Source organism: Ornithodoros turicata, chromosome 1 (assembly GCF_037126465.1).
Source record: "Ornithodoros turicata isolate Travis chromosome 1, ASM3712646v1, whole genome shotgun sequence".
Taxonomy (NCBI): Eukaryota; Metazoa; Arthropoda; class Arachnida; order Ixodida; family Argasidae; genus Ornithodoros; species Ornithodoros turicata.
This window is the reverse complement of record NC_088201.1, coordinates 223,508,444-223,516,581: the sequence shown is the minus strand read 5'-3', so window position 1 is coordinate 223,516,581 and position 8,138 is coordinate 223,508,444. Positions and strand designations below refer to the sequence as shown.

Below are 8,138 nucleotides of genomic sequence, written 5' to 3'. Positions count from 1 at the left end.
ATTGTCTCTGGCAGACTGAACGGGGTATTAAGAGATCTGTTAAGGGGAACCTAAGAACCGCATATCCGGCGCTGAACTACAACTTAAAGCTATATCCTTATTATATATTAATAAACGCAATATTAAAACGGTTAGGAGCAACCATAAAAGCTTATCCGAACGGCAACTTTCGTGCAAGAGGCTGCACTTCTTGAGGTTACACAAATGCACGGAGCTCTTATTGCATTGCTCGGGAAGACCCAAGTGACCGTAGGGACTCAAGAGAAAATGGATCTAAGAATGCCAACTGGCAGAGAAATAATGAAGTAGCAGAGCTAGATTATAAAGTGAAGAACTGCGGAAGGCCGCCATGGACGTTTAATCATCGTGGTTTTAAAGAAGAAAATTTTGAAATGAGAAAGAACTCATAATTTTCGCAAAAGTCATGAGGTCAGCTGAACGCCGGCCTCTCACTTTAACGCATTATCGTAAGATGTTTTTTTTTTCTTCTTCTTTTTTTTTTTTCGTTTCCGAACAGGCCTCCCTGTCAATCAGGAGCACTGGCCGGACGACTATCCCCCTAGGTAAGTACTGCATTGTCACTGCACGCTCTCGTGTCTCAAATAATTCCATATCAATCACCGTACGAGCCGCTAATAATTACACGCACGCCTGTTCTTTGCGTGTCGCGAGACCCAATGGTAATGGTGCATCCTTGTGCTCGATTGCTCTCACACGGTGTTACATATTGTACCACAGAGCCTGGAACCTTGGAAAGAATTGCTGGATACTTGGCCTAGTGTGACAGTAGAACTTTCTTTTATTTACGAAGGGAGTTGCCTCAGGACAGGAGCCGCCAATATTTCGAACAGAGACTATTGTTCTTCTGGGCACCGTCCTCATCATTGGCATGGTATTTAAAAGGTTAGGTGTGACGTGTCACACGCGTCATACCTAACCCTTTAAATACCATGCCAATGATGACGACGGTGCCCAGAAAAAGAACAGTCTCTGTTCGAAATATCGGCGGCTCCTGTCCTGGCAACTCCTGTCCTGAGGCAACTCCCTTCGTACTTCTCTACCGGTTCTCTCGATTTCGACCCACCTGTTGCTTTTATTTGTTATCCATTCCGTGGTTGTATCTTTGTAAGTGTGCAAGCAGACCTCACAACTCCCCAGGCTTGTCAACACACCAGTGAGGTTCGAACGTGTTCTTCATTTATCAGTGGCGCTGGTAAACGTACAGGGATTGCTAAGATAAACTTTGGGATGTGTACTGGAGATAAAACAAATAGAAAAGGTGTCCAGAAGCTAAAGTACATGTTAGACGACATATTATGCGCCGAAGTTTTCTATCGATGTTGCCACTTGGCCCGTTTTTCTGCCGATAAATCGTGGATATCAAAAAGATAAAGTAAAAAATAATACGCCGCCGCCTTAACATTTCCAGTCGCCTATATCTGCGTTTCAGCACCTTCCGTCAGATGGCGACACGGTCGAATGTGGCGTTGTAGACGATACCGAAACAACATTAACGCGATATGAGAAGTTCAGTTCCACTTGTTCAATTGGTTTCGATATCGCCTGCTGCCGCAGTCGCCCGTGTCGTTCAACCGTATCACCATCTGACGGAAGGAGCTGAAACAATGGTATAGCCGATTGGAAATGGTAAGGCAGGGGATTTTTATTTTTTATTTTTATTTACACCATTTATACGCAGAGAAACGGGCCAAGGGAGAGTATCGACATAAAATTCTGGTGCATAATACGTCCTCTAATGTGTACTTTGCCATCCCGACCCTTTTTTTTATTTGTTTTATCTCCGTTAGAAACCCGCAAGTTTATATGTAAAAATATGTAAAACGTTACCTTTTTTTTTGTTTCAGAATTACTTCAGGCCAGGGCCGTTCTGGTAGGTAACTCGATAAAAGCATGCAGGGTTCGCATAGATAATCTACTGTATAGCTTCCGAAAAAAAAGTAATAATAAAAATAAAAATAAAACTCTACTGCTGACGCGCCAGCCGTCGAAATTCTGGTCAAGGATGCATGGCGTGCATGAGAACGCCGCAGTTTTATAGCCGCAGTTTTATAGCCCCAGTATAGTTGTCCAGTCGTCCAGTATATAGATCCGGTATAGTCGTATGCGTCCTTAAATTATACAAAAACAAAGAAACGCACTTTCTCACATGATGTGAACACCGTATACCGGCATCCGCGCTCAGCTCTACCCATTCGAAGCCACTTGAAGCCAATAAGAAGCCTCTGTATCAAGTCGTATACTGCGGTTGGCTGACAACCCGCCTTCAGATGTCCACGTCGAAAGGAGTGAGAGGAGGCATTCCGCAGGCCTTCCGTATAGGGGGCGTTGGCACAACACACGGGAATAATACAGGCCTAGTCGAATTGTTTCTCTTTTCGGACAGAGTAGAGTCACTCAATCAGCTTCGCTTCTCGCACCGAGGTTCAAGGGAGAGCAGGGGCGCCATCTTGTTTCCGCACCACACCGATACCATGCCCATTTGAAGATCAGAGACGGCCAACATAATGATCCCTGTGGGAGACAGAAGCGTGTGCGATTGTTGCGCGATAATCCATGTACTATCAACTAGAGCCACTAAGTAGGCAGCAGAGTAGCGACACTGGTACACGCCGGCGAGCGAGACCGCCATCTTGGGTCAAGCGTGGCTGCGTCGCCTAGCAACGCCATATCCGCCAGAGAACAGCGTACAATCGAGCCAGCTCGCAACGAGCAAGCCGGTTTTGGATGGAGGGGACTCAACATGGACGGCGCGTTCTTGCAAGGAGAAACCACGTGACACGATCGGCCCAATCGCGGCCACCGAACGGCGGCTCCGGCGCGGAAAAGGAATGCGATACTCTGTGCCCCTATTTAGTGACACTACTGTCTACCGGAGCGCCCCGATGTAGTCAGGGTGAGCTCAAGCCCATCAGCCTTGATGAGCGGCTTGCAAACGAGAGGAACACTTCACCCCCGCACTATAGATGGCATCATGCGCTACAATGCTCTGGAGTGCGCGTGGGCAGCGTGGCGCGGAAACAAGATGGCGCATGCTCGCTCCAGGAACTCAGTGTCAATATTCTGAAGCGTAGCTCATTTAGTGACTCCAGGACAGATGTGGCTAGCTGACCGCGCGTTTCCTTTGGGTGCGTGCTCTGTTGTTAGTGGTAATATGAGTTATTGTTCGCGCGTTAAACTTGTCCGTCTTCGTCTTTTTGTCTTCGAGTTTTTACGTGTCCAGAGGAAAATACAGTTTGGCGTATGACGAGCGTAAAGCTCGGGACATTCCTAGCCATCACGAGATAGAGTGTGGACGTGTCCTTGGCTTATAGTTATCTGCTGCGTACTTAATCTGCAACACTTAGCGCTTCTGGGTGCTTTGCTTCCCAGTGTTACGGTTCGACTTCATGGGCAACCGTGCGGACGTTTTACATACAACGTCCGAAGAAAGCCCTGGGAAGAGAAGCAGGCGACATAGCCGGTCCAGAGATCTGAACTCGTGTCGGGAATGTCTTTTCACGCTATGCAACGTAATCACAATATACCTGACGCTTGTGTCAGAATCACGTGGTCACTGCTAACATGTCACAAACTGCCGTGTGACAACAAAAAACCGTGCTTCACGATGACTGCGGTTTTGGTCGGGTAACGGCTGTTAAGTGTAACCACTGCCGGTGCGACAAGGTCATTACAGTTCGATTTCAACGGTGATTGAAATAACAGCAGTAGAGCGTCGCGTGCTTCTAAATATTCACATTCTGTTGCAGGAGGTGCACTGCCACAGGAGGTCGAACCACGAATCGTTGATTGGCTTATCAAAATTATGTGCAAGATTGTCGGATTATGTTCGTAACGGAAATGAAGTGAATAAAGGACGGTAGCGCCTTGTCATCCAGACTTGTGTTTTATCTGGGGTGTCGTGCACCCAAAGAAAAAATTGTTGATTTTCCGTCTGTTTGAGCGAAAGTGTGTTGTTCCTCATTTTCAACCCCTTTAGTGTAGCGAGGGGTTGAACCCCTCCATTTCCCAGTAAACCACACATATACTTTAGACGTCCTAAGTACGGTTCAGTGGAAACATTTAGTAGGTTCATTAGATATCCAGATATATCCAAGATACGCTAAAAAGACGTGCGATAGGTGATCGAATGTCCAGATGACGTTGTTGGTACGTTGCAGAGATATCACGGCTGGATGTTTTTCCCCTCTAATGGATGTACTGCTCGCGACACGGTTTTCTGAGATCGCCGACCAGTGTGTCCGCTGTTCGCGTTTTCTTGGTTACGCTCCGCAGTGTTGCGTCAGTATCGTAATTAAGGGTAAACCACGTGCTGCACATGTATATTACTCAAAACGAATGGTCTTGCGACACCTGGAGATTTAGGATGGGATAAGTGTCGCTACGCTAATTTCGGACAACCGTGTCGCGAGAAGTAAGTCCGAAACACACGTACGGATGTCCATCGGACGTTCTGTACATTGTAGATGCCATGCCAATATGACACAGGAAATATATTTCACTGCATCAACACGGATACAATTATATTACATTTAAACACGTCTATGCGCTTCAAGCGTCCAACATAAAATGCCGCACAATGTGACACATATACTCCCGTCCTTCTCGATAATCTGTGTGATCTCGATAATCTGTGTGACCAACGCAACTACCCAGATACCGACCCCCACACGCCACCGCACTGCAGGTGGAGGAAACTGCATGGACATCCATTATTCTCTACAGGCGCACCGCTACAGGAGCTGATCTGCAGCTAAGGAACCTCCAGCGGCAGTACCATCACGGATGGTACGGAGTACACGAATGGGAGCGCAGCGCATGCGTCTCCCGGTCTCGCAGCTCGTCTGTGTCGCACTTCGCGGGTAAATAACGACGACTTTCGCTTACCAGTATGAGATTTGACGCGAGCACGTCGCGCGCAACACGGTGCCACTCTCGTGGCTGTATGAACACGTCTAACGCTGACGCAGAGGTGGCATTCCACAAGCCGATCACAGGCACTCCGCTACCTGCGGACGCCGTCACACCAGCCCACCGGTCGCCAGCGGCTATCCTCCACTCTCAGATTGGATTTGTTCCCATCAAGGGTGCTCCCTCATTGGCCTTGTCCAAGTGACGTTTTCCCAGATTTACAGAGAGGGAATTCTGGGACGCACTCAATAGCCCTCTTCTGCTCTTGTGATGTGCTTTATCAAACTGCAAGAAAACTACTCCACTTTCTCCTGTCAAATTTTCGGCGTTATCATCGGCGCTGAGCGAGTAGGAAAATGACACTATAGTTCCGGAATAGACAGGGACAGATGCGACAGTCGATTTAAAGGGGCTGGAACACTTCATTGATGTGCTTCATTACATCATGGATGCATTGTCCGTACCGCACGCCAGAATACCGAAGAAGATATAATTATTCTTCTGTGTGCCGTACTTAGCGAGATACAAGCCCTCGATCGCACTACCCGAGCCACTGATCTCTTGTATAAAGGCTGGATCGCGCATGGGAGAGGGGCTCGAGGGGGAGAGGCGTGCCTTCGGGCCGCCATGTTGGTGGGCCCTAAAGTGCTGTGTGTGCCCATAGAAAACAATGGGAGGCAACAGAGATTGTGAGTATTTATTGCGCTGCTAGCATTGATCGTTGTTTGTCATCACACAATTTTGTAAGGTGCCAGTATACTGATGAATCCTAACAGTGTTTCACAGGTGTCCTGCCGTTCGATTCTTCATTACCTTATGTTTTGCATTCCGAAACTAGACCGTCACTGGAGTGCAGCGCTGGGGATTGTACTACAGCACGTTTGCCAGCCAAAATTTCAATAAGAAACGACTTGAGGTTAACAACAACCATGTATATAATATCCCGTACTGCGTTCTGAACAAAAATTGTTCCATAAAGAACGGTCCGGGAAAAGATATACTCGCATGGTAGAAAGAGATCGTTCTGTAGAATCACAGCCGTTGGTTTAGCCGTGTATGCGTTTAGTATGATTTATATCAAGCATCGCCTTAGAAAGAGTCTTTTAGTAAACGACAGAGGTGCTTTGCCTCGCAAGTATGGACACACCGAAGCAGCGCAAATAATTACTTCACGCAATTAGATCACACTCGTTAGGACAGTTAATCAGGTAGTGATGTAAGCTTAATCAATTAAGTTACTTAGAAAGTGGTAACACCTCCTTGAGACACAGGACTTATCTCTTTTTGAAGTACAGCCCTTCTGTGTTTGTTTGCTTCTTCCTTTATTTGTTCTGATTATTTGCAGGTATTTGCAATGTCCTTCTCCAGCACTCACATGCTTTTGTTGAATGCAACTGCAGCGTGAGAAAAGCTGCTTGGGGACGGGGTCCTGCTATCCAGTGCTGACTTTGTTATGCTTGTTATGTGGAGCATGTTCCAAAAAATGCAGCTCCACGTATGGTCTTCAAATTGCAACAGGACTATTTGGAGCTTGAAACAGTTGTGATTTTGTCATTTTGGCCCTCGTGTACCCAGTCTGTGAAACGCAAACAAAAAAGTCTAACACGATATGCTTTTGTAATGAAGATCACTGATGATGAGCAAAGAGAATATACGAGTTCAAGTTTATTCAATATTTTATATCATTCATTATACTATTCAACATTTTATGTCAAGTTTATACAACATAAAGTTTATTCAAGTTCAAGATTTTTTTCTTGCACTTATGCTTTTCAGGATGCAATGAACGTGCAGGGAGGTCGCAAAAGACTACATTTATTGTTTTGTGACCTTGCTACAATGGCAATATATATTTTAGGAATGATAATGGTCAGGTACGCTCTCTAAATTTGTAGCACTCAATTTTAGGTTGGAATGAGCAATGAATAGCAACTTCCCTCCTGATATTTTCTCATATATGCTAAATTTTAAATTTAATGTGATCGAATGTGTGATAATATAATAATAATATATAAGAATACAATATGTGATAAATGAATGTGGTCAACAGTAGATGTAAACAACATGAGTAGCCAGAGAGGTGCATTCTCAATAAATAATTTTCTTCTTATAGCGTATATGTGCATGCCTATTAACTGAAACAATTATCACAGTTCCCTGACAAGTTTTAATTTCTGAGCGTGTACTGTAGAGGCTGCTTAGATCTACAACAGTTCATACAAGGTATTATATACTGTGAATGCCTTTAAAAATCCCATGTGACACATATACCTTTACTTTCTGGAGGTGCTGTGGTAGTCAAAGTTTGTGGGCATTACGCAGGTTCTGCACCCATTTCTTGAGTATGTCGAGGCAGCTGTGAAGTAACCTGCATTGATGATGATTATTCCAATTTTTATGGTGCATCGACAACAAAGGAAATAATACATCAGAACATTGGTTTGGGTGCAACCAGTTAAAAATGAATCTGTTGTTTAATAAATGCATTGGACAAATGTTAAAACATCAGTTTAAAACATGGTTTACAATCCCTGTATCTTCTAAAAATTAAAAAGATTAAAAACTATTCTAAAAAGAATATGGGGAACTCTTCTAAAAAGAATTATAATCTCTAATTATTATATTGCTGGGTGAAGGAGCCTAAAGTGTAAGGTGTGTTTCTGATGTGAACATGTAAGAAAATATGCAAAACTGAGAGAGGCTAACCACAGTGCGTGCACTGAGATTGTTCCTTCCTGTAAAGTAGAAACCAGTGGATGAGGAACGTGATACTTACCTGTACACCCAGCCGTATCACACTGCACAGATTATTCACTGGGTAGCCCTCATGACGAAACCTGTACTGAGAGACCACTTTTGCCTTAAAAACTGCTACGAATAGCACGACACGCTACAAATTATTACTATCGTAACAAGCTGACGATACAGCTCAGACACAAAGGCGTTATTCAAGTCGCGCCACACCACCGTTACGTAGGATTCTTTGTCACAAATCAAACCAAGGCACAAAACAATACCAATACATGAAAAAAGGTGACAATCGTGGTCTCATTATGACGTAATACCGAACCTGGGCGTGAAGGTAACTCAAAAGAAATGAATGTGGCACTTGCTTCCGCAGGGAACACCGTGTACCATGCTAGCAATGCATGCAAAAAAGCGCTCGAGTGCTCGCACATATATTGATGACAACACTACCTGTGTAGTGT

The 8,138-nt window shown here is 44.9% G+C and overlaps 1 long non-coding RNA gene across 1 annotated transcript; it reads left to right on the top strand.

The window, feature by feature from the left end:
- The first annotated feature begins 514 nt into the window (after positions 1-514).
- On the top strand, positions 515-3,891 carry LOC135377056 (uncharacterized). Its single transcript, XR_010417995.1, has 3 exons — positions 515-563; positions 1,866-1,891; positions 3,768-3,891. It is a non-coding gene; the product is annotated as an uncharacterized LOC135377056 (long non-coding RNA).
- The last annotated feature ends 4,247 nt before the right edge of the window (positions 3,892-8,138 follow it).